General features: G+C 41.8%; 1 protein-coding gene across 3 annotated transcripts in view; it reads right to left on the bottom strand.

Moving 5' to 3' along the window:
* The window catches only part of LHFPL3 (LHFPL tetraspan subfamily member 3), a 412,985-nt gene that overhangs the window by 142,306 nt on the left and 243,834 nt on the right, over nucleotides 1–26,845 (bottom strand). The window lies entirely within an intron of this gene.

The raw sequence follows: 26,845 nt of genomic DNA, 5'->3' as shown, positions 1-26,845 counted from the left end.
GAGGAGGTGCAGAAGAAAGAGAGGGAAGATGCTCAGTGCATGAGGTGATGGAGTCTCTTCCAAGATCAGAAGCCAGTATGGAGAAAGGAAGAAGCAACTTTGTGATCAGCATTCTGGGAATTCTTTGTCTTTGCTTCTTTATTTTTCTTCTGTGAAAATTAGTACTTTGCTAGCAAACTGAAAAATATGCGCTAGACTAAAATGTGCTCCCTCTCTTGAGCACTGGTTAATTGCAAAGTGTTAAAACATCTTCAGAATTTGTCAGTTTCTTAAAGGCTTTTGGGAGTAATCTAGGGAGACCTGTGGTAGAGAGGAGTTTCTGTCTGCTGGAAATAGTACCAGGCTGCTACTCATAGAAAGAGCCAACTGCAACATGACTCACCTTTCCCCTTCCAAAACCAACAGCTTTCCCCTGGTCCCTCTCTCTCCCTGTTATCTGCTTCTCCTCTCTTGCTGCTGATGGGTCTCACAACTGCCTTTCTACCTGTGAGGTGGGAAGGAGGTGGAACTGACTTCAAAGTGCCTACATGCTGAGGACAAGGGCAGGGGCTGAGTGCAAGTCAGATGACAATCCAAAGCCATCAGCCTGCTGGGAGGAGGCAATTAGCATGGGGAAAAGGAGTTGAGCTAGCAAGATGGAAGGCCCTCATCTGAGAAATGGAGGAAGTGGGAGCAAAATGGGACAACAGTCTCTCACCTTTTACTTTGACATGCAAAGGTTTAATAAACATAATTACTAATAGTCACAGTCTTACTGTGATATATGAAGACTAATTACCTACTGTTCTATGCACTCTCACATAGACACATAGGGCAATAGATGATAAAGACATTGACTTCTGCATCATCCCTCATAATGCACCTGAGGCAAGTAAATGTCCTGATGGCTGCACAGCTTTCGGTTTCTGGTCTTTACTTATCTCTGTTATGGCTCTACCTGACCTTTTAACAGTTTTGTTCAGTGAAAGGCACGAGGAATGGGCAATAGGCCCTTGAGGTTGGAACTGTATCACTTCTTTGTTCAGGCTGACATTCAGCAGCGACACTTCACTGACTTTCAAGAACTGATGTCTTGCTGAATCCAGCTGCGGAAAAACTATCAGCAAGTCCATCTAACTGAGCATCTGAGTTTTGTATAATGTTAGACTGCCCTGGGGAAAGGGACCAATAATAGTGATTATGTCCTTCTCTGTCTCTTTTTCCTTTTTTCCATTTGAAGTTGAGACTTTCCTTTCCTTCCGGTGTCCCAAACCAAACAGATGCTGAGCACATTCAATTCTCACTGACTTTGATTAAGCCTCTTTAATGAACACAGGAGATATCTGTATGATTTAGGAACATTCTATGGGCTGGGTGATTTCTTTTTCTGGTTAAAAGGTAACAAAAAGATTAAATCAGTCTTAGTTAGCTTTGGTCTGCAGGACCCCAAAGGCTATGGCTGTAGACATCCCCGATTGCTGGTGCTTGAATGGATAATAAATGACTCCACTTCCAGAAGTCTGCATCTCACCTGTTTGGGGAGACGCATCAACCAGATGAACCAAATTCCGGGGACCAGGATAAAGGGACTATGAAAAGCAAATAGTGCAGATAGGGGAGTCACTGACTGAGAGATGAAACTTAGATGCAGAGGCTGCAGGTGTGTGGTCTGCCTCACCTAGCCCCAGAGTTGTGGGTATGACTGAGACAAAGGGAGAACTATCATAAACTTGCAAAGAAGGGCTAAGGCTTGGGGATGATGGTTTTCTTTGTTGTGTTCCTGTAGATAAATAAATATTATGTTTCCCTTGAAGATGCTATTCTCTGAGTTACTGCACTTTCATACAGGTCCCAGGGTCCCAGAGAGAAACCCACATGGACCAAAACCCACATGGACACGGCAAGGATGTGGCTGTGAAGAAGGGTGCTATGAACTGGGGATCCAGTGTGAAAGCAGGATCACAAGATTCTGTTCTGAGAGAAATACAGTCCTGTCACTTACTTTTGAAATGATGCCCACAGAGAGGTTAAGTGAGGGGTCAAACGGGTACAGCTCACCCTTGCAAACATTAACAGCATTTAATAGGAGGTTTTCAGAATTTCACAGGATTGATTGGGCCCCAAAATGGTAGCTAGAAACAGCTATCTGAGGAGAAGGAATTAATTTATAGTATATAATTGTATTAATGGTCACATAAAGAGATTAATGATTGTAGAGACACCTCATATTTTAAGGCATGAATAGCAGAGGACATTGCATATGGGCATGGATGCGCCATAACATTCTCTTCTGGTCAAGTGTTACATTGTAGGCATTCCTTGCCTCAGTTTCCCACAACGAGGTGGGTCTCTGCAGCCCTCCCCAGGCTAGTCAGCTCAGGAGATGTGTCTGAATGCTCCAGCCAAGTCCCAAAACAAAAAGGCCAAAGCAAAAGTTGTTCTTTGACCCTTTGGACCCTATTCCTAACCCATATCTGGGCTACTTTTGAGATTCTCTTTCTTCGTTATGACTTAGAGTATTGGTCCCAATACTTGTTTCCCCGGAGTAGTCTTTTCCTTGCAAACCTTGGCCCAGGGCCTTCCATAGACCCCTGTCTGCTCCATGTAGCTGTAATGGCTAAAACAATTGCTCTCAGCGCTGTTATAAGGCCCAAGTATCCATTAACCTGTCACCTGGCTCTCCTTAGCACCACTGTCTCAGGCTGCAAAACTACAAAATAACTATGGTTCAGGTGTGTTTGGTCCCATTTTCCTTTAAAGAAGCCAGTCATTCTGAGACAGACATAGTTAAGACTGACCTGTTAACCTTTACATAAAGAAAGCTAAAGGATGAACAATAGGGTGGCCTATAACCATAGATACCATCTGTATCATTTTGTGATTTAATCTTTGTTGATTAGTAAAGGGTTACAAAGTAAAAGGAGAAAGTACTCCACATTACTAGTGCTGCTTCCTCTCCAGTGAAATTTCTGTGTGTATGTGTGGGTGGGGAAATAGATTTGAAAATGTTTTCTACTCTCATTTGTGAGATTTCCTCACAGCACTATGATTCTGTTACCAGTTAGAAACTGGGTTAACTTAACTGGTTATGAGTTGTACACGTTTTTGTCATCTCAACAGCTTGACAACCTAGTGGTCTGAGTCTGATCTAGCACTTCTACCCAGCTGTGACTTTAGGAGTATATTCTGGTACTTATCCTACAATCCTTAGCAGAAGCCATGCCAAGGCCAGGTTGTTTTCTTAGAGATGCCCACTGATTCCCTCACTTTTGCTTTGAATTAAGGCATTCTCTGTAATGTGAGAGCACACTGGTGAATACAGAAAGATATGGGAGGATTTGATTCACTGGTTACAGTGGATGTTGGAGTAACCATCTACAGAAAAAAAATGATGTGCCTAACCACTTAAAGAAACCAATGTGTCTGGCAGGAAAGGCCAGTAACAGAAATGATACATGGTTAAGGTTAATCAGTTCTTAAATTGAGTGCTTTGAGTATCATGGCTGATTAAGGCAACATGAGAACTAGGAACATGCCACATAGATAAGCTCCATGGTTGGCATTCCAGTGCCATCATCCCACTTCTGATGAGATAGCAGCAGGATAGGCTCTCTCACATATGGGGAGCCCTGTGTAGGGGGATGTTGTTATTGAGGGCCTCCACGTGGCAGCAGATTTCATAGTTAAGATGAAAATGGCAGCTGACACCTCTGAAACTGGGTGTTTCAGACAGACGTTGCATTAGTTCCATTTGAGCTCATGTTTTTAAGGTTTACTTTGAAACTAAGACTAGAAACTTAACCTCCTTTCCCCCAGGACTGATCTTATCCTATGGCTTCAGGAACAGTCACAGACCTACAATGCCTACTTTAATCCAACTTCAGGGGGTAGCTGAGTTAGTCTGAACAGGATAAACTCAAAACCCAGATCTCCTGCAGACAGAAACCATATTTAAGAAGGGATCTAGAGAACATAAGGGATGCAGAGGGATGCAGATTAGGCAGGTCAACATTGCAAATGAAGCAGGGATTTAAATATCCCATGCTTAATTTGCATAAAAATGGCCACTGTTTTTGCCAATTCAGCAGTTTGTTGGCAAAAAGAGGCAGTCTAGAGGGGGATCTGTCAAGAAAGAAAGCCTTTTTCGACAGATCTCTTATGCCTCCTGCAAGGAGATTTACAGGATCTGTTGAAAAAGACTTTCTTTCTCGACAGATCTCCCTCTAGACTGCCTCTTTTTGCTGATAAAGTGCTGAGTCAGCAAAAACGGTGGCCATTTTTATGCAAATTAAGCACGAGATATTTAAATCCCCATTTCATTTGCAATGTCGACTTGCCTAATCTGCATCCCTCTGCCGACAGAGGGATGCAGTATAGACATACCCAAGGACACTACAAGACACCACACTACAGAACATAAAGTCAGATTCACTGTTGGTCTGTCCACGCAGCCTCTACTTAGTCTATGGGATTAAGGATCTTTAGGATTAAAATGGCTTTTGAAAATAGTACTTAGTTTTCTAAGTCACTGGGGTGGTTTTAAAAATGTTATTTTGAGTAAACGTAGGCTGTATGGACAGTCTAGTTCTTAGGACTCTTATCTCATTTTTATCTGCTCTTGGATGCCTCTCTTCAAAGTTCCTGTCCAATCTGTCTTGCTTCATTTAGAACTCTGTAATAGTTCCTCTAATCACAGTGCCTTCCTCAGTCCTCAGGCACTCCAATTTCATTTATTTATGCTGATGCTTCAGCATTCCTTTCAGATTTTTTTTTATTCCCATAGAAATCTCTATCAATGGCATTAGTTTTCTAGCCTCCCTTGTGAACACTGAGATAAGTAATTAATTTACATCTTCTTCAATGCCTATTTCTTTTGCTAAGTTAACTCTGTTATCTCTCGGAGGCACAGCTGACATGACGTGTGTCTTCAGACTCCTTTTTAAATGTTAAAAAGGCATCATCCCCATATTAAATTTAATTTCTTTCTCTCACTTGTATTATTTCCTTTACCTTCATTTTATTCTTTAAAACTCCGATTCATTGTATCCTTGGTATTAGTTATAAAGAAACCTCTCATGTGCCTTTTTCTTGTCTTTGATTACTTTTTTGTTGGTTGTCTGCACTGAACTTTTACTACATGGTGTAATTTTTCTTGCAACATTTTCCTTCTGTATCTCATTGTCTTATCTCAGTGTGTCCTTATTCTTCCAAATTTTATGCTCTAAAAAGGCAACCTTTTTTATTCCAACCTCTTCCAACCCAGACCTTCCCTTTGGATATGTTCTTAATCTTGAGTAAGAACCTAATAAGATTAAGGTTAGTATTTCACAAACATTTGACCTCTCTCCAGCTATGCCACCTACTATATGTTGTTCAGATACAAGTTAGAAATTTTTCCATCTGCCATTTATTCTTTCATACACTGCTCAAAGGAGGAGTGTTATATTATGTTCACAAAACTATGGACTGATTTACCTCTGACATTTAACACCTTCCAATTTATTTTTATTTCTCCTGCCTGAAAAAGGGGAGAGAACTGTCTCTGAGATTTTTAGCTATGTCAAAAGTTCTTTGTATAGGCTCTAGCTGCCTGTACATTATTTATAAAGAAAAAAAATCCATATAGCTTTCCAGTATGGATCAATACCCATTCATATCCCAGTCATACCACCCAAGTGAGAAAACCTAAGAAATAGAATCAGCAAATCCAAATCCTCTTTCCTGAAGGGTTCAGAGTAGAGATATCAACTGAAAATTTACTAATTACCAGCACTCTCCCCTTGAATCCCAAGACTTAATTTCAACACCCCACCTGATTGCCCCCCCTCCTCCGTAATGTCTTGGCATCTGCAGTGCCTAAGTTAGCGACTACTTAAGACATTTCAGGGCTTTATAAGTTAAAACCAGTACCTTAATTTTCACCCAGAAACTAATTAGAAAATCACGAAGGACATGGAACACAGACACAACGTGCTCATTATGCTTAATTCCACAGGTGGCTCCATTCACTAGTTGAAGATGCCTACGTCTATGGTGGTGTACCTCCAGGAACAGCACCTTGCAGTACTTTACTCTGGAGGTGACAAAGGCATGGATAACAGAAGCAGGAGCTGCACCCACAGAAATAAGGACTGCATGTCTGTGTGTGACACAGATGGAAACAAACAGTCTTGGTTGCTACCTCTACTTGAATATCATGGAACTAAAGAGGATCCAACCATACAGAATTAAAATGCTTGAGAAGAGCCCATCAGGCACAATGCTGTAGCATCAGGAGGTAGACAAGGGGACATGACTGGCTTTTCCCTTGTCTGAGCACATGGGTACCTTGGAAAGTTTTACTGAGTTGCCTTTTATTTGTTTTCAATTTTCTACTTTGTTATTTAGATTTTCTATTTAAATGTTTTCCTTTCTAGTCTTTCTGCTATGAGTTGTTTCCCTACTCAGTCAGACTTCCGCTCAACTTTTCCATTTGCTTATTGCAGGAGCTTTGCTATAGTTTCCTAACTTCTGTCATGATCCCTTCATGCTGCAGTCTCACCAGCTAAGACTTCTTTCATTTCTCACATAGTCCACTCACTGCACCAGGCAGAAAAATGGAGGAGGAAGGTCATTATCCTTTGATTTCTGCTGCCAGCCTCCACCCTAGGGTTGCCTACCGCACTGCCTCCCGTGCCACCAGACTTCACTGTCTCCCTTATGCTACTGGGGAAACCTCAGCCCTACTGCAGTGGGGAATAGACACAGCCACATGTAACCCAGGCATTCTTCCATTCCATCTGGGGAAAACCTCCAGGTTCTGATATGTAGCTGCTTCCTGGGCTGTTCTTCACTGCTGCCCTGGCTCTCTCTGCTGTGATCCTGCAGTGATTTCCTCCAACCCTACCTAGGAGCCTGCTGGACACACTTATGCTCCTGGGAACCTTTATGAGGGAGGGTCTGGAGTTTTCTTCCTATACAGATGGCCAGAAAGGACTTATAAACCATCCTATTAAGTACATGGTAATCCACTGTCTTATCATCCAAAGTCATCCTGTCATCTCTTCTTTTCTTTTTTCCCTTCTGCATCTAGGGATTTCCCTTCCCCTGCTGCAACAACAAACCAGCGGCAAATGCTGACAGTTAGCATTGTAAAATAATGCAGACACTTTAGTTCCAACTGTGCTAAATATAATACCCCCATTGCGGTATCAAAGAGAATATATATATAGATGATCCAGGAATTTGGATGCTCATGACAGATCTAGAATATCCTAAGGTGTAATTATAATCATGTTAGAAAAACTTTTGGCTTTATTCCATTTGTAGCTGTAATCATATAGTATTGTCATTTTCGACAGTTCCTTAATGCTAATGCATAAGTGTCCAGTGTATTTTTTAAGATTAATATTAAGTCTTCCTAAATACAACTCTCTATGGCTGTGTCTACACTGGCAAGTTATTCCGGAAAATCAGCCGCTTTTCCGGAAAAACTTGCCAGCTGTCTACACTGGCCGCTTGAATTTCCGGAAAAGCACTGACGATCTAATGTAAAATCATCAGTGCTTTTCCGGAAAAACTATGCTGTTCCCGTTTGGGCAAAAGTCTTTTTCCGAAAGACTTTTGCGCAAAAGGGCCAGTGTAGACAGCACAGTACTGTTTTCCGCAAAAAAGCCCCGATCGCGAAAATGGCGATCGGGGCTTTTTTGCGGAAAAGTGCGTCTAGATTGGCCACGGATGCTTTTCCGCAAAAAAATCTAGACGCGCTTTTCCAAAAATGCTTTTAATGGAAAAGTTTTCCGTTAAAAGCATTTCCGGAAAATCATGCCAGTGTAGACGTAGCCTATATGTATAGAAGCTGCAGTTCTCTGAGTATACATATTTTGTATTTAAGTGAATTTGCATTTGCACATCCTGAGTCAGATTCTGATTTCATACAGATTTTATGTCTGAGTTAGTTCCTTTGTTTTCAGTAGAGCAATGCCCGATTAATAGTTGAAATTAAAAAACCCACACTGCAATCCATGTGGGCTATTATTAAACAGTTGTTACCCATATTCAGTGGGGACTATATCCTGATAGAAATCTTTCTTGAACCCCTTATTCTGGCTTTCAAACAACCCTGGCAACACTTCATATCTTATTCATCTAAAGGATATTTCCAGTCACTTTTACTCAAAAGATGTTTTTCTCTTTCTGGTCAAATTGTCAATTACAGATGCCTTGGAGGGGAAAGAGGATTGTTTCAAGATGTTGGAACCTTGTTCAGGATCCCATTATAGACTGCTAATGATTTGTTGAGGAAGGGCTGGCCCGCTTCTTTGTAGAGGAACAATGAAAATCTGTTGTTTGAATGTGGGGAAACCAGGACAACACATAGATGAGCTATTGGAGTTGTAAGCACAATTAGGCTTACACCTTGTCTCTGTGAAATGTGTGTGGTGTAGCTAAGACCTTGTCTACAGACAAACTTACACCAGTTTAGCTAAATTGTTTTAAAAATACATGATTAATTAAACCAGTGCAAGTCTGTATGTTGATAAAAAGAAATTTCAAAATAGAACTACTTAAATTGAAGCCACTCTTTAATGTAGATGCCCTTAAACCAGTTTGAGTTTGTTTACATCAATTTAGCTTAAGCCAGTCACCAACCCAAATTAAACAGCTGTAAGTAAGAGTTAAACTCCTAAGTATGCCTCCCCTGCTGCTGGGAGGTGATTGCAGCAGGATTCAAATAATGATTGATCAGGCTGGATTTCCATTCCAGCTCTTTTTGGGGAGCTGTAAGAGTGCTTTAGTTCTGAAGTGTGTTCTGGCACTTCTTACTGAAGCACTAGATTGCAGCACATGTAGACATACCCAAATGCTGTAGCAGCATAGCCATGGAAACAGGGCAGTGGCACATGGCTAGCTTTCTATGTATAACCTGCTCAGGACCTGAGATATGTATTCAAATGTCTAACCTGTGCCACTGCCCATACTGCCAGGCTTAATTGCTATTGTTGTTGAAGATAGATTAGATCAAAATTAGCTCAGATGTGCATATATCAGCTGCAGTCAGTCACTCTCCTTGATTGCAGGATAGGCATACCCCACAAGTGTTTATTTTGGGGAGTTGCACCAGTTTAAATGGCACTGATTTTGTACAGAGGCCTCAGTCTGCCATGTATTCCTTGTGTGCATGGTAGGTTGCAGGGGTGCAACTAGCGAGTCAAAATTCTGTTTCACATATGGAGTGGCCACAGAGCTGTCTACCCAGAGAGTCACACACTAGATGTATTCACTATAAAATCTTTTAATACAATGCCAGAGCCTGCTGAGGTCAGCTAAAATAAGGTATGCTACACACATTACCATCTAGTGGCTGAACAATATAGTACAGTTTAGCATTCCATTACATTTCTCCCTTTAATATTTCTACCCTTTACAATATTTACATTATTTTTGAAGCTCAGTACAGATCAGTCTGTTAAATTTTCTGTATCAGACTGGCTTTCTAATTACATGAGCCAACACATAACAGCTTGGTTATCTGCCTGCCCATTAGTTGCAATGACTGGCTATGGTTTGGAATCTTTGAGTCTTTTTTATTCTGCATCTACCATGTGTAGAGTTTCCTTTGTCAATTGTTATTTCTGAAGAACAAGCGATAGATGTTGTCAGTTCACTGTCAGTCTTGATCACATATGACTGGGGTGCTGAATTCTTTTTCTCTCTCACAGCTGGAATTGTCCTTTTTCTCCATCCAGTTTGGCACAAACACAATAACCAGGTTCTAGACTCAGCAGTTCTCTGAGTGACATCTGTTAGAAAAGTGTTTGTAAACTCCTTTTGCCTTTCTATCCAATCTAGCTACTCTCTTCCTATCTGGACACTTAAGAAAGACTCTTTGCAAATTTGGAACAGTAATACTGAGCTGTGTTCCCATCAGAAACTGTGCTGGAATCATTCAGTAGCTACTGTTGGAGCTGATATGTAGCTCTGATGAGCAAAGAATGGATCTTCCTGCAGAAGGACTTTCTTGTATGTCTTTACAGCTCTCTCAGCCTCTTGGTTGATTTGGGGCTAATGAAAAAAATTATATTTTGTTCAGGATGACTTAAATGCTTCAGCACTGAATCATTGTCTGTTGTCTTTGCCAGCTGTACCGAAGTATCAATGTGAGCAGAAGTGCACTAAAGTTTCTTGATAACATTGTGCCATGTTATGTGTCTTTCAAGTATGTTATTTCTAAACACCTGAAAAAATCCATGACAACAAGGTAATGATGTCCTCTGAATTCACATCTATCTGCATCTAGTCTCTTTAAAAGGACTGTCTGGTAGAAGGGTATGGTTCAGTATTGTCTCAAGTTTATGTGTACTGGATCTCTTCTCAAAAGTCCAGTGTCAAATACTCTGCCAAATTCTAATATCCTTCTCACTAGGTCCATCCATGGCTGCCATTCTGTGGCTGAGATGGTTGTTGGTCTTTGATTCTTCCATCCCATGCACGCTCATTGTATAGCTTTTGTGTCAAGATCCTGAAAAGGGCAGTCGGGATCCATGATTTACTGGAATCAAACCTGAGGCTGACTGTAGTGGAAGAGGCCAGAGTCATGGATCAGTTCCCAAATTGGGTTTAAGGTCTAGGTCAGGAGGTGAGTTCCAAAACAAGCTGAAGCCAAAGCCAAGAGTTCAAGAACAAAAAGCAGAAATGGTAGTGACAGCTAGAGAAAATTCTCACTGTTGCCTGGTCACTTCCTGAAATGCCCCTGGAGTTTATATAGGGCAAGGTTCCTATCAGGAGACATGAGGGTATTGCCTGTTAGATCCTTTGTGTGTGTCTGCAGAAGGACATGGGTAGTGGAGTGTGGGAGCTGGCTGCTTTTTCTCTAGGGTGGCAGCATGGAGGTGTTCTCTGCTTGGCAATTCTGCAAGGCCAGATTCAAGACTTATTAGACCTTACATTTTGTCCTTTTAAGATATTTCTGTGGTGAACTACCCAATGTACTTCAGAGAGCTGGTTCAGGCTATGTCAAATGATTTCAGCTGTAGGAGGAGGTGAAGATGACTGTAAGTCCCTGTAACAAGTTTGGTCCTGAGTCCAAGCACCCTTTGGTGGCTGAAGGGGGGGTCTCACTATATTTAACTCACCTGTATGCGGGCAAGTCAAAGTCTAGTCCATGGCTGAGGTTCAGGCCTCCTCTTTTACCCCCTTGCTTGGGTGTGGTTTGCAGGAGATTGGGGAAGGGGACCCAGGCCCATCTACTCCTCTTGGTCCCAGCCCAGGGACCTATATGTAGCAGATACCTGCCGAGTTTCAAAGTCTGTAGGTATGGTTGCATCCCTGGGCCACTTCCCTGGGATGCTGCTTCATCCCGCTCTTCTTTTGGACCTTGCTGCTGAGTTCCCTTTGTCAGGGTTCCATAGTGTTGTCCCTGGCTAGCCTTTAGCCCCAGGATCTAGCTCCGCTTAGCTACAAGAGCCCAACTCCCACTCGGAGCTGTCCAAGGTTCTGGTTGTCCCAGTCAGCCCAGAGGTCTGCCTGGTTTGAGCTCCAGGAAGGAACTGAGGGGCCTTAGCTAGTAGCTCCTTATATAACAGCCTGCTGCATTCTGATAGGCTGCAGTGCAGGATGCCCCCTCTACTCTGCTCGGAAGACCTTTCCACTGCTCCTGCTGATGGCCAGGGTGCTGAAAGGCCTTCAGCAGGGAGGTCGGCTTTGTCCACCCCATCACAGTCCCTTTTCAGGTGATGGCCACATCGTCTCCTCAGTCAATTTTAAAGTCAATAATATTTCCATGAATATTCAGTTTCACTTTCCAGGAAGACTCTGTTACCACGCAATAGATTCCAGAAACAATGGCTCTTGGTTCTTTGTAATTATAGTTAGCTCTCTTCCTGCCCTAATGTGGTAGAGAGGTGGTGGAATCTCTATCCCTCAAGGTTTTTAAGTCTCAGCTCGATAAAGCCCTGGCTGGGTTGATTTAGTTGGGATTGGTCCTGCCTTGGGCAGGGGGCTGGACTTGATGACCTCCTGAGGTCTCTTCCAGCTGTATGATTCTATGATTCTAATGTCCACATTTTGTTCATTTATTACATATTTCACTTTTATCTGGACATACATTGAAGGTATGAAATGTTCCATATTCTGTACATATATTCAGAAAGACTTTGTTCGTCTGGAATATCCTCATCACATCATGGCTTTCAGGTGTTGAGTTTAACACTCAACCTGTCTCTATTTACAGCTTCTAAATTAGTTTCAGGTTTCTCATATCTGGCATGGTGCTCTAGGTTTTGTTGTTTCACCAGCTCAGATAACTTTGTGTACAGATAAATCTACTTTTAGTTGTAGCTGCTGTGAAAGATTATCTGTTAACCTAACAATCAGACTGCTTCTGATATTTTCATGTTTTGCATGCACCCATCACTTCTCAAATCACTTTTCAGTCAAAGCATGCAGAGCTCTTATGAAAGATTAAATATTTTCTCATGATTCTTGATTTCTCTAGTGAAAACATGCCCTTTCATAAACCACATTTCTGAGGTATAAAGTAGGCATCAAACACAGACAGAACCCCATCATAATAATCTTTTAAACTGTCTTCAGTAAAAGCAGATTTAAAAATATACTCTGCTTGCTTCTTCATAGCATATTAAAGGGCATCTATGGATGTCGTCAGTTGCAGAGTTTGGTTGCAGTGCAAAATCTTGCAAAATACTGCTTTTAGTCTTTTCATTCTGATGGTTTGTCAAAACTGAAGTTTTCAGGAATTCAGGAGTGGAATATTGATGAGCTACTAAAATCTTTTTTTGCTTTTTTCCTTCTCTTTACAACATTTGTTGCTTTGTTCCTTTTGTTACTGTTCTTCTCTAGCATCAGTTTACTTTTGACACCATGTCATGTACATCTTGTACCTGGCAGGGCTGCTATTGGCCGGTTATGCTTCTGTACTAGATATGGACTAGCTATAGAGCTTGTTCCTGAAGAAATACATACTACATTTATTCACTATAAGATCATTCAGTGTACTGCGTATATGCACCAGATTAGCTTAAATAAGGTATGTTATACATAATGCCACCTTGTGGCTGACCGGTAAAGTACACTTTAGTTATACATTCTATGTTATGGTTTGTAAATTTTTTACTTTATAGCGTCTGACAATGAAAATCTTGTCCAGCTTCTGTTCTGCCTCACATTCCATGCAATCTCTTTGGTTCCAGTGGAGTTATATAGGTGTATGTCAGTGCAGAACTTTCTGTCCTGTTAAAAAGTTGAATGAAGCCACCAATTATAAAATTTCTTAAAACAACTGCTATCAAAACATACAGTACACAGACACATTCTAACTATATCAATTCTGCTTAGTTAGAAATTTGGAAATTTTCTTCAAAATTGGAATTCTGATTTTGCAAACTTTTGATTCTTCCATTTCTTTATACCACCTCCTGATGGTCATTCAGTAATTGAGATTTACCTGTAATTAGCACTACAGTATAAACATCAATTCATCCACATAACATGCAAATATTATAATATACATTTAAATAGTATATTCAAAAGTAAAATACAACCTATCTGCAAGGGAGTCAGAGTTTATGTAGGAAAAAGCTGAATTTCCTGGGACTCTTGCATTTAAATGATCTGAAGTCCACAAGTATAGGTTTTGTTTTCACTGAATGAATTATTTCAAGTAGGAAGGGATTTTTTTTTCTATGAACACTGCACTGGTAAGCTTCAAGAGCAAAATCTATACAGAGAATACAATGCAAATGATAAGTTGCACAGATGTCATCTCCTACAGAGCAGAGTGAGAAAAATAATTTTTGTAAAATGTAATTATGCAGTCATAATATAAATGCCATCTTTGTACTAATGGGTACATTTTGAAATGCAACTTTTTTTAGATTATAAACAGATACTTTGTTTTCCAAGATGGAAGAAATTATTCACCTGAGCAAATCTCTGTAACTTCTAATTTGTCAAACTGACATTGCAACTTTGTTGTTAGCTATTAACTGGAACTTCATGGTTTCAATTTGAGACTCAAAGTGAAGAAATTAAAAAAAGATTTACATAGCAACTATATCTGAGGCACTTTGTGTATGCATATTAGAATTTCTGTTATTGAATGTGTTGGTTTTACACACTCAGGGAATTGGTAGGTAAGATCCCATGGGAAGCAAGTCTAAAAGGAAAAATAAATGAAGACAGTTGGCAGTTTATCAGAGACATTATTAAGGGCACAAAAGCAAATTATGAGACTACCATAACTAAACTGTAGATCTTGAATGATCTAAAAATAAAAGAGTTTTACAAAAAGTGAAAACTAAGTCAAATTAAGAATTATGATTATGAACAAATAACACAAATATGTAGGGGCAACATTAGAAAGGCCAAGGCACAAAATATTATCAAACTAACTAAAGACATAACAAGAAAACATTGTACAAACACATTAGAAGTAAGAGGAAAACCAAGAACAGGGTAGTCCTGTTACTCAATATGTGTGTGTGCATACATAACAGAAAATGTGGAACTGGGAAGTGGTAGTTGTGGTATATGTAGATTTCAGTAAGGCTTTGATACAGTCTCGCATGACTTTCTCATTAACAAATTAGGGAAATACAACCTAGATGAAGCTATTATAAGGCGGGTGCATAACTGGTTGGATAACCCTTCCTAGAGAATAATTATTAATGGTTTACAGTTAAGCTAGAAGGGCATAATGAGTAGGGTTTCATAGGGATCAGTTTTGAGACTGGTTCTGTTCAATATCTTCATTAATGAGTTAGATAATGACAAAGAGAGTAGACTTATAAAGTTTGTGGATGATACCAAGATGGGGTGGAGGTTGCAAGTGCTTTAGTGGATAGGTTTTTAACTCAAAATGATCTGGACAAACTGGAGAAATGGTCTGATGCATATAGGATGAAGCTCACTAAGGACAAATGCAAAGTACTCCAATTAGGAAGGAACTATCAGCAGTACACATAAAAATGGGAAATGACTGCCAAGGAAGGAGTTCTGACAAACGGAATCTAGGCTCATAGTGGACAAAAAGCTAAATATGAGTTAATGTAACACTGTGCAAAAAGAGCAAACAACATTATTAGCAGGAGTGTTGTAAGCAAGACAAAAAAGTAATTTTTCTGCACTACTCTACACTAATTAGACCTCAAATGAAGTGTTGTGTCCGGTTCTGGATGCCACATTTCAGGAAAGATGTGGACAAATTGGAAAAAAAGTCCAGATAAGAGCAACAAAAATGATTAAAGGTCTAGAAAACATGGCCTATAAGGGAAGATTAAAAAAAAGATTGGCTTTTTTAGTCTGGAAAAGAGAAGACTGAGAGGGGATATAGTAACTGTTTCAATGTACTTAAAAGGAAGGGCAACAAAAGTTATTCTCTTTAATCTCTGATGATAGGACAAGAAGCAGTGGGCTTTAATTGCAACAAGGAAGGTTAAGGCTGGACATTAGGAAAAACTTCCTGACTGTCAGGGGGGTTAAGAAGTGGAATAAATTACCTAGGGATGTTGTAGAATTCCCATAATTGGAAATTTTAAAGAGCAGATTAAACAAACCCCTGTCAGGGATGGTCAGAATGATCCTTGGTCCTGCCGTGAATGCAGGGAACCAGACTTGATGACCTCTTGAGGTTCCTTCCAGTCTTATGATTTTAAGATTCTATAATACACACATATGATGTGTGTGTGTATATATATATATATATATATATATATATATATATATATATGTACGTGTGTTGCCCATTTGTAATAGTGGTGAATTCAGCCCTGTAAATTTAAGAAGAATTTTTATATTTTTAATACTTCTCTGGGAGTGGAATTGTAGAATCAAGGATATTAGAATTTAACATACAAATGCTATCCTGGTATATGCATTATATTACTAATTTAATTCATCATTTTAGTCATAATGACATCAGAAGGGAGATAATAAGGGCTAAGAGAATGTGCACCTTTTTGTCATTTAAAAATACTTTCCTGTGGACATTTAAGTACATGTTGTAATTAAAAAGAACAAATAACCAACTTGTTTTCAGGGGAATGGCATATTTTTCATAATCATGGAATTTAACACTGGTACTAAATAAGACTCTGATGTTGAGTTAAATTTATTCACATTAGTACTTTCATAATTCCCTTCACTATATACCGTACTTTTCATAGCATATCATGTTAACTGAATTACACACTCTTTCACATTACTTGTAAGTATTGTTTTCTTCACATAAATTATGCACCAGTGCCAAATTTGCTCTTGGACTGAAGAACTAGAAACAAATTTGCACATCTTCTTCACTGCAAGAGTAACTCTTTTCCCCACTGACACAGCCTTGGAAGACAAATCAATCTTTCCTACTCAAGAACTGATTAGGAAGAAGTTTTGTCCTTCAATTTAAGATGTCTAAGTCAGGTTTAGTATGCTGCTCTGGTTGTAGGTAACAAGGCACTTCTGAGGACATTTGGCCTGGCTACCCCTCTCTCATGATGGAAAGGTATCTGGGCTGAATTTGCTGCCTTACGTCTCTGAGGAGGGGAGCAGCAGACTGAAGTTTTATCTTAGGTGGCAGATTGTCTTGTGTGGCCTCTGCAGGTAAAATGTGTTGTGATGACTACTTACTGTATATTGATAAGCTCGTTAACTAGAATACAGAGGTTCAGAAGTGAAAATTTTATACAGATCAGTTTCAGATGACCTAAGAATCACTTTATTAAACTATACATTTTCCAAAACCTAAATACTGTGCTATTATTTGGAAAATAGTCTCTCCTCAATGGTGGTTTGTTAGCCTCAAAGCCAAACTCTCAGTCACAGGTAGTAGGAAATATAACATCACGAGTCTTTATTTTGTAGCATCCAAAAATGTAGTTGCACATTCCCTCCTCCAATTAATTTACAGTCCTCATTTGACATATACGCTGCTAGACAGTTAGCAAGAGTCACCAACAGACAACAAAGGGAGTGAATGGAGAAGCTGAGAAAGATAAAGTTGACAATATCATGTAGGTATCCAGGAAGACATAGCCACATCTTAATAATTAAGACATTATCTCATTTTAACTTTTTCGCTGTCACTTTTCATAGGCAAAATGATTTAAATATTTAGGAGGGATCTGAGTGTGGCAAGGAAGGGAATACGGTCAATTGGTTTGGGGGAGGCATGCCTAGAGACAGTATTGAAGAACGCACCTGTGACAGGGCCTATTTGAAACCCTAGGAGTGGTCAGGCATCAGCCATCTGTGACGGGGCATTTGCCCTGCACTGGCCCTTTAAGGATTAAAACCCAGCAGAGCAGTGGAGCCAGCAGCTGAGGAAGACACAGCCAATTAGGGTCCAGCTGGGGCTGAATAAATAAGGGCTCCTGAAGCGGTGGAGACAGAGGTGGAGCTCTTGCTCCAACTGTGGAAGCTCTGGCCAGGTAAGCTCCCAGGCTGCAGGGCCTGAAGATACAAGTACTGCAGGCAGCAGTTCCATACCCCCTTGCCTATGATGAGTGGCCATGTCAGACTGCAGTTTGCCCTTGAGACAGGGGCTAGGTGAAGACTGGCAGTGAATCACTGAGGTGAGGTGGGTATTGGGGTGGGGTTCCATGAGGAAGAGGACACCTGAGTGTGGGGGCACTATGGCAGAGCAGTACCCAGAGGGAAGGGTGCCAGGGTCTGGGAGGGACATGATTGAGAATAAAAGGTAAAAGCAGGTCTGATACCAGTCAAAAGGAGATGCTCCGGGGCTGAAGAGATAATTCCCAAAGTGACCAGCAGGAAGTGGTGCAGTGGTGAATCCTGGGCAGTATTACAATACCCATTTGGGAGTGGAAGGAAAAGAACCCAAAGGGAACATCAAGGCTGGCATCACCGGTGAAATGAATGAGTCTGGGAAGGAATGCAAAGGAGCCCAAGATCAAAGGATGAGTAAGTGTAGTGTAGAGCCTTTATTTCCTGATTTTGTTATGCAGTGCAATGAGGAAAGCAGTGGGGAGATCCAAAGAGGGAGCTGTAACTGTCAGAGCACCAGGTTAGGAAGATAAGTTAGATGGCAGTAGTCTGAATAGACTGGAGGAGGAAAAGGTTAATAACTACAATAGCGGTTTTCAAGCTTTGGGTCAGGCACTGGGTCTCATTGCTGCAGGGTAATCAGGTGACCAGTGTGGGTGCCTTGCAGATGGCTCTGTGCCCCAGACGCAGTCAGCTGCAGGCCTGACTCTAGATGGGGAGAGGGAGGAGAGATCATAGGCTCAGCACACTGCCCCTGCCCTGAGCACTAATTCTACATGCCCATTGGCTGGGAACCTGCTGTTGGCTGCTTCTGGGGTGCAGCATGATCTACAGTGCCAGGAGAGGCAGGAAGCCTGCCTAAGTACCCCTGCTGCATCACTGACTGGAAGCTGCACAAGGTAAGCCCCTTCTGCTCCAGCCCTGCCCCCAAAGTAGAAGCCCCTATCTACACTGCAAAGCTCTCAATCCCACACTGGAGCCCACATTCTAGTCAAATGATTCTATTGGGCCATGAGGAAAAAAGTTTGAAAACTACTGTTTTAGAAGTCCAGGGAGAAAGTTACAAGAAGGTCAATACTGGAGGACTGTGTCTAGACTGGCCAGTTTTTTCCGGAAAATCAGCCGCTTTTCCGGAAAAACTTGCCAGCTGTCTACACTGGCCACTTGAATTTCTGCAAAAGCGCTGACTTCCTACTGTAAGAAATCAGTGCTTTTTGCGGAAATACTATGCTGCTCCCGTTTGGGCAAATGTACTTTTGTGCAAAACTATTGTGCAAAAGGGCCAGTGTAGACAGCTCAGATTTGTTTTCTGCAAAAAAGCCCCAATCGCGAAAATGGCGATTGGGGCTTTTTTTGCGGAAAAGCGCGTCTAGATTGGCACGGACGCTTTTCCGCAAAAAGTGCTTTTGCGGAAAAGTGTCTGTGCCAATCTAGATGCTCTTTTCCAAAAATGCTTTTAACGGAAAACTTTTCCGTTAAAAGCATTTCCAGAAAATCATGCCAGTCTAGATGTAGCCGAGAGGATTAAGAGTATGGACAAGCCAAATGACCTTCAGGACAGAAAGGAAGGAGTTGATTGTGGAAGTAGTAGTGATAGGATTTGGTGAATTGGGAGAAGAGGAAGGAGTCAACAATGAAGCCCTAAGCTTCTCCATCAGGCAGGAAGAATGGAAAGGAGGAACAAACTGGTAAGAGATACTGAAAGAAGAGACAAAGGGGTATCTGAATCTTAAGAGACCAGAGTCACAGAGCCCAAGAAAATCCATGATATCAAACAATATCAAGAGCCATGGTGAATGGGGATACAGTACAGACTTTAAGACTTCAGCTAGGAAGAAAGACTATATAAGGCCAAATCAAGGGTCCATTTTTAAGCCATGGGGAAGTTCTGCTTAATTTTGAATATACCCTAAATATGAATATGGCCGATAAAAATTATTCTCCCTGATAATCAGCAAACGAGTCAAATCTTCTAGTCTGCCTTTCAGATTTACATCTAATCCACATATTACTAATCTTTTCAAATGAATGCTTGTTGTGATTCACTTTTTTCCTCAGTGTCTTGCTCTTGTCACAACCACGTTTGCAGTCCTAACACAATAACTATTTTGCCCAAGTTATTAAAAAAGCAACACATTTTGTAAAACATTTTCATCTTTAGTAATTTCAAACTTTAAATGTTATCACTTTTAAAAATGAAATTTTAGTGATATGCTATTTTATAGGCAAATTAAACTGAATGTGAAACAGTATGTAGAAATATTTCATAAGAGATGAATTAGTAATTTAAAAAAATAATTGAGTAGATATGTATTTTTGACAGCTGGATATGACGTGTTACAAGGTTAAAAAAATGAAGTTTATATTTAATCAGATGACAAGTAGCTACCATCCTTGCAAAGCAGAACAAAGCTAGTTATTCAGCACATTGTGTATGGCATTCTTGTTAAATATCATGTTTCTAAGTCAAAGTTCTTTTCACCTCTACCGTTATATTGCATGCCTAATTGGATATGATTGGGTATAAAAGCCCAATTCAGATCAGATGATGCATACTGGAAAGCAGAATGAGACAACTTTACATGGTCTGTTCTAGTGACACCAAGTCAAAGTTACAACTTGGGGGCGGGGGAGGGAGGAAGCAACTTGAAAAGGAGTCAAGCAAGAGCTCATCAACATCAGAAATGACACAACCAGGACCACAATGCTGAAGCATGTATCTGATAGTGGTGAAAACCAAAGTTTTTTGTATGCACAAAACATGACATTGGGCAGTGGCAATGCAAGTTTCTCCACACCCCCACTCCAAGGCTGTGTCTAGACTGGCAAGTTTTTCTGGAAAATCAGCCGCTTTTCCGGAAAAACTTGCCAGCTGTCTACACTGGCTGCTTGAATTTCCGGAAAAGCACTGACGATCTCATGGAAGATCTTCAGTGCTTTTCCGGAAATACTATGCTGCTCCCGTTCGGGCAAAAGTCTTTTTCCGAAAGACTTTTGCGCAAAAGGGCCAGTGAAGACAGCACAGTACTGTTTTCCGCAAAAAAGCCCCGATCGCGAAAATGGCGATCGGGGCTTTTTTGCAGAAAAGTGCGTCTAGATTGGCCACGGATGCTTTTCCGCAAAAAGTGCTTTTGCGGAAAAGCATCCTGCCAATCTAGACGTGCTTTTCCGAAAATGCTTTTAACGGAAAACTTTTGCAAAATAGATTTCTTCCGCAAAAGATTCTTCTGAAAGAAACCTGCAGTCTAGACATAGCCTGAGAGTGCAGAACCAGTCCCCTTCCATGTTGCTCAGGGGCCCGGCATAGGTGTGGGCTTCCCTGCTTAAGAAAATGCTTAAAGTGGAAGAATGCTGTGTATTAACATTTTTATTTCTTGCCCTTGCCTATGCTGTGATGTACAAAGCTATTTTCACGAGCATTCTACGCAAGAGTTAACAGTATTTTTAAGTCTATAAATATACATTGGCTTGGTTCTACCACAGTTCTTGCTATGAGTCAGGAGAGGAGAGAGAAGTGCTTTCAGGTCAGGAACCTGGTAGTGTGGATTGTCAGGGAATCAGTAGTAGATCTGGGTGAAAATTTTCAGCCAAAATCTTTTTCACAAACCAAAACAAAATAGATTCAACAAAACCAAAACATGTTGTGAATTCAAGTTAATGTTACCAGATTATGGGGGGTGGAAACAAACTAAATGTCTGAGTATTTTGTTTAGATATTTTTTGGGGTTCCAAATTGTTTCAAAATTTCCTTCAGTTTAATTTTTTTAAATTAAAAAACATTAAAAATCCCCTGTGGACGCACTAGAATTGGAGGCACAACAGGGAGTGCACAAGTTAAAATAAGAAGTGATTAATGATAAAATCCAATTTACTATTTAAAGGAGCCATTTTCAAGTCTCTTATAAGTTGTTTTTGTGACCGTCTATCAGAGCTCTAGTTGAGCTTCCCTCCTGGATGATTAACAGTCTGCTGTGAGGAATCCAGCTGCTGGATCCCATGTACTTTAAATCTAGGGAACTTGACGAGCGCTCAGGCACCACTCTGGCTGGTGTCAGGAATCAGGGCCTGCAGCGGAGCCAGTCTCTAGCCAATCTAATGAGCACAACTGGCCTGCAGACAGCTGTCTGGCTACTGTCAGAATGGTTGAAAGAGTCAGTGGACCACCTCATAAAACAAGCAGCAGCTCAGTAACTACTCAAACTATTGGCCCATGTCTGCTATAGCTCCTGCTTGTTCCCAGTCCTGTCCCTGTGTTGCTGTAACCTGGTTCTGACCCTTTACTCTGATTCCTGATTTTGGCTCTGGCCTTTGAAGGGGGCATCTAACTGCTGACACCTGCTTTAACCACTGGGCTTGACTGTCCAGTCCCTGTCATTGACAATGGGGATCTCTAAGCACACATTGAGGTCTACAGAGAATGTCTCTAGTGTCTCTCCTAAGAGCTGAGATCTCAGAGTCTAATTACTTGGCAAATGGGACCAGTGGTGCTTTACCAGACAACCTCATAACTTAAAAACATAGACCTTCTCTACACTAACGCCCACCGTCAATCTAATCTATGTAACTTCAGCTACACAAATAGCTGCGTCTTTTGTGTAATATGGTCAGCAGAGGTGGCTCTCCTGTAAACTCTGGCTACTCTTCTTGTCCTGGTGGCACACTGGAGTCGATGGGAGAGTGCTTTTTTTCTTCATTCTGCACACAGTCAACCTCTAGAATGCCTTGCTAGAGCATGTGGTAAAGGCTAGGACTTTAACAGCATTCAAAAAAGAGCTGGATAGATTCATTGAGGTCAGGTCCATCAATGGCTATTAGCCAGGATGGGTAGGAGTGGTGTCCCTAGCCTCTGTCAGAGGCTGGAAATAGGTAACAGGGGAGGGATCATATGAGGATCACTTGTTGTGTTCCCTCCCTCAGGGGCATCTGGTATTGGCTACTGTCAGAAGATAGGATACTGGGCTAGTTCGACTGTTGGTCTGACCCAGTATGGCAGCTCTTATGTTCTCAGAGATTGATTTATCACATCTAAAGAGATGCAATAAAGCAATGGTCATGAGATCAATCGCTGCAGTGTAGATCCAGTGCAAAGTGGAGACAAGCCCATAGTCTCCCAGAATTGTAGTTGTGAGGAGATTCTGGGTCCAATGGTTAACTTTTCAAGGTCACATGATAAGTGTGTCACATGAGACAGATCTTGCACAGGATTCTACCCCCGTCCCCCGCATTGCACTCTACCTAGTAGCACACATATCCTGAATGAAATGCCCCTCATGCAAGTTCATTCTTCTCGGGGGAGAGGGGAGGGGCGGATCTTGAAGTTTGAGTTAATATAGACAGAGTTCTCCCTGCTTCTTCAGTCTGCTGCAGCAGTTTCCATCTGCTTGAGCTGGTGAAAATGGCCAAAGACTCTGCGTAGAGCAGTTCCTACCCTTTTACAACATTCTACAGCCTATGTCAGGTGACGGCTGGATTGGCCTCCCCAGGTGATCACACAACTCTCTTGGATGACTGCACTCCAGGTAACCTCTCCTTTGGCAGACCAGTTCTTCGGAGTGGAATGTGGCCTATTGTCTAGGACAGTGTTTCCCAAATGGTGTTCCGGGGAACCCCAGGGTTCCAAGAAGTGAAAATAAGGGTTCCGCGAGAAAATTCCATTAAAATAACATGTTGTTGTTTAAAAAATAATAATTAATATTAAGCATTTATGAATTTTATTGAAAACAATTTTCATTTGTGTTGATCTCATGACCTTGTTTAGCATTTGTTTATTATTATCCTTGCTTATTTGTGGCCTACTTTTTCAGCTCCATGTATAAGACTGCTATTGAGGTTCCACAAAATTCTTTTGAGTTTAAGAGTTCCGTGGCCAAATAAAATTAGGAAACACCGGTCTAGGATCTTATTTGTCTGAATCCTAATAATAATAACTCTCCCTTGCCATTCCTGGATCACTACTCCTTGGAGGCAAAAGAATAACCGAGATGTTACAGGGCTGCATGTTCAATGCAGAGTTTGCCTCTTGGTAAAAATACAGAGAATTCATAATTTCTCTTAAAATTAATAACTACAGGTTGGAATGCTCTGATCCAGAATCCTAGGAACATGACCGATCCTGAATGAGGGGATTTACCAGACCAGGGGAGGTCCCTTCCTCTGCTACCCCCAGCCCTACTGCTGCACCAGTCTATCAGGGCTCTCTAGCTGCTGCTGGCTTCTCCCTGGGCTGGCGCACCATGGCCAGAGCTCCATGGCTAATACTGGAGCTCCCTGGCTCCATGTCCAATGCCGGAGCTACACAGCCCCCAGAAAACTCTGTTGCTTTGGCCCCAGAGGCAGCCAGGTAGCTCTGCAGCCATCTGACTCCAGAACCAGAGCTCCTTGGCTGTCGCTGGGGCTGGAGCTTCCCAGCCACTGAGACCAAGAACTCCCTGCTTTGCCGGGACTTCCAGCTGAGTTGCCGGTCCCTCTATTGCACTCCTGCTCCATTGCCAGACCTCCCTGTTCCTGGGCTCTGTGGTCCAGGAACATCCATGGTCCTGCTAGATCATGGATGTTGCTGGACCAGAGAATCCTGGTTTAGGGTGATACAACTTGTAGAACAAATGTTCGCCAAACCAACACTCTTAAATTTAATTTCTGCGTATCATAGACTAGCTAGATTTGGGGTGGGAAGTGTTTTCAGCTGTAATGTATCTGGAGGAATTTCAGCTGGTTCAACCTCCAGGACGTGGTGAAGTGTATGGGAGTTGGCTCTATGAGAACTATATAGGTCAAATTCGTATACATATAAAAACATGAGTCAAGGAAAAATACCTAGTTGGTGAAGTGAACATTTTTTTCCGAGATAGATAATATTTGACACTCAGTTCTGCATCTGTCAAGACTGTGACTAGAAATCTATCCTTCACTATCAGGGGCGTGTTATTTTTTTTATAATCAGGCTTCAGTCCTACAATTTCTTGCCAGTTGGTGGACTGTTGCAACCATGCCTCAGTCCCAGCAACACCTGTGGCCTTCCTTGTGGCAGTCCCCACAGACATCTGCTGCACCCCAAGTAAGCTCAGCAGTACACACACACACACACATATACACACAAAAGTTCAGATATTGAGCCAAATTCTGTCCATGCAGACCTTGGCTCGCTATACATTTCCCAACTTCTGCACAATACTGCTTTTAAATATGTGCACAGCCACAAAACTGTATCTGGAGGAATTTAAGTAATCTTGATACCTCAACAATTGTGCACTGGTAGACAGATGGACTAGATGATCCAAAAGATTTTATCATTTATTTCTCTCTGATTTTTTTTTACCCTATAAGCCTTTTTTCATGTTGAAAAGGGAAGTAAGATTAGCTATATGGATAGGCGAGGAAAGTAGTAAACCCGCATTTATACTAACTAAATGCATTTGTATTGAAATAAAATGTGAGGCTGATAAGAATACACATAACTGAAGGGAGAAAATGCATTGTGATAGAATTATTATCTCTGCTTTCTTATATTTCTGGAAAGACTCTGCAGTTAAACATTTTTAAAATCCATGGTGTGGAAATATTGGAATAAGAAAGGCAGACATGTATACTCACACCCCCGCAGAATCCAGATACGCTGACCCTGGAGGCAGGTTCAGCTCCTGTGGATTTGGCATAAACCCAGGTGCCAAGTCCTACTGTGAAAAACACACTGGTGACTGTGGAAGTTGGGCACAGAAAGTGCATAGTGATTGCACTGAAGAAGTTGTGACCCGATATGCCGTATACATTCCCTCAACTATTTACATGATGGAGGCCTAGGCTAGGCAGGAGAGAAAGCTGCATATGCCACTGATAGGTAGGAAATTCTGAGACAGCAGTAGCATGGCCTTACCTCTATCAAGGTGAGATTTTTATAGCATGCAGGAGAATTAGCGGGAACAGGTTGGCAATTTACTCTTCAACTATAGTGAATTTGGCCCATTATCTTTGAAGCAAAAAGGAGCAATCCAAAATAACGCATTGATAAAGCCCCTGTATGATGTGGAGAAGGACTTATTGACTTTGTGGACAAGGACTCTTATTTAAGGCTAACAAGATAAACAATCATTTAATCAAGTAATCATTATCCCACAGTCAGATCTTAGACAAGAGTGCAGTGTTTTCTACTCTTTAGAAATCTCATCAAAGCAAAATGTTGATCTAATCTATTTTCATTGTCCAAATGGTATGAAAAGCAATGTTAAAATACTCGGCAAAGGCTGAAAAGTAAGTGAGATTTTAAATTTTTTTTAGCTGAGAAGATCTAAAATGTTATTAGCAATAACATTAACAAAACTTCTGGATTTAATTATTTTTATCCTTATTGTGTCCTTTCCCTCCCTTTGGTGGTTTATAATGTGGCATTTTCTGGTGAAAAGGTTTAATAAATTGTTGATTTAAATTATGATATCAACACGTTCAATGACATTGTATATTAACTAGCATTACTGTCCCATTGTGATGGTAGACGTACACGTGGCCTCTCCCTCCCCTCTGTTGCTGGGGGCAGGGAGGCTTGGGCCATGCAGCTGCCTCCCTTTCCACTGCTCCGGGGCCTGGGAGGCTGGAGCCATGTGGCCTCCTCCCTCCCTGCTGCTCCCGCGAGTGGGGAGGCTTGGGCCATGTGGCCTCTTCCCTCTCCACTGATTCTGGGGGTGGAGGTGGGCGGTTGGGGCTGTGCATCTTCTTTCCTCCCCACTACTCAGGGTGATGCTGGAGTGTGTATGCTCTTCTGCTCCCTGGGGATGAGGGGGCACACACATGTGGCCTTCTCCCTCCCAGCTGCTCCCTAGGACAGGGAGGCTTGGGCCAGCTTGGGCTTTGCAGCCTCTTCCCTCCCTGCTACTCTGGGGATGCTGAGGCGTGCATGCACAGTTCCCCTCCCTGTGGCGGTGGTGGGGGCATGTGTGCTTGGTGTGTTGCTCCTCCAATTCCCCTCCCCATGGTGGGGGCCTGCCTCCCCCTAGAAACTTCTCAAGCCTTCTCAAATGTTCTCTGTGACAGATGGCACGACGGACGCCTCTCCTTTTATAATAGTATACATTATACCAGTGGCGTGCAACCTTTTTTGATCTGCGATCCCCGCGCTGCAGGGGCTGCCAACTGCTGGGCCCAGCCCCCAGACGGCCAGCTCTGGGTGCCGTGCCATGAGGGCCACCAACTACAGGGCCCAGACACTGGCCCTAATCGAAGTGCTGCACCACGTGGCCACCAATGGCCAGGTCCAGCCCCCAACTGACCGGATCTACGCACTGCGACCCCCTGGGAAGATATCCACGACCCTCCTTGGTCATGAGCCATGGGTTGCGCACCACTGCATTATATTATAGCTTCAGATTCAACTGGCTGAATTAGT

This window comes from Pelodiscus sinensis, chromosome 1 (genome assembly GCF_049634645.1).
Source record: "Pelodiscus sinensis isolate JC-2024 chromosome 1, ASM4963464v1, whole genome shotgun sequence".
NCBI lineage: Eukaryota > Metazoa > Chordata > Testudines > Trionychidae > Pelodiscus > Pelodiscus sinensis.
This window is presented reverse-complemented; position numbering and strand designations above follow the sequence as displayed.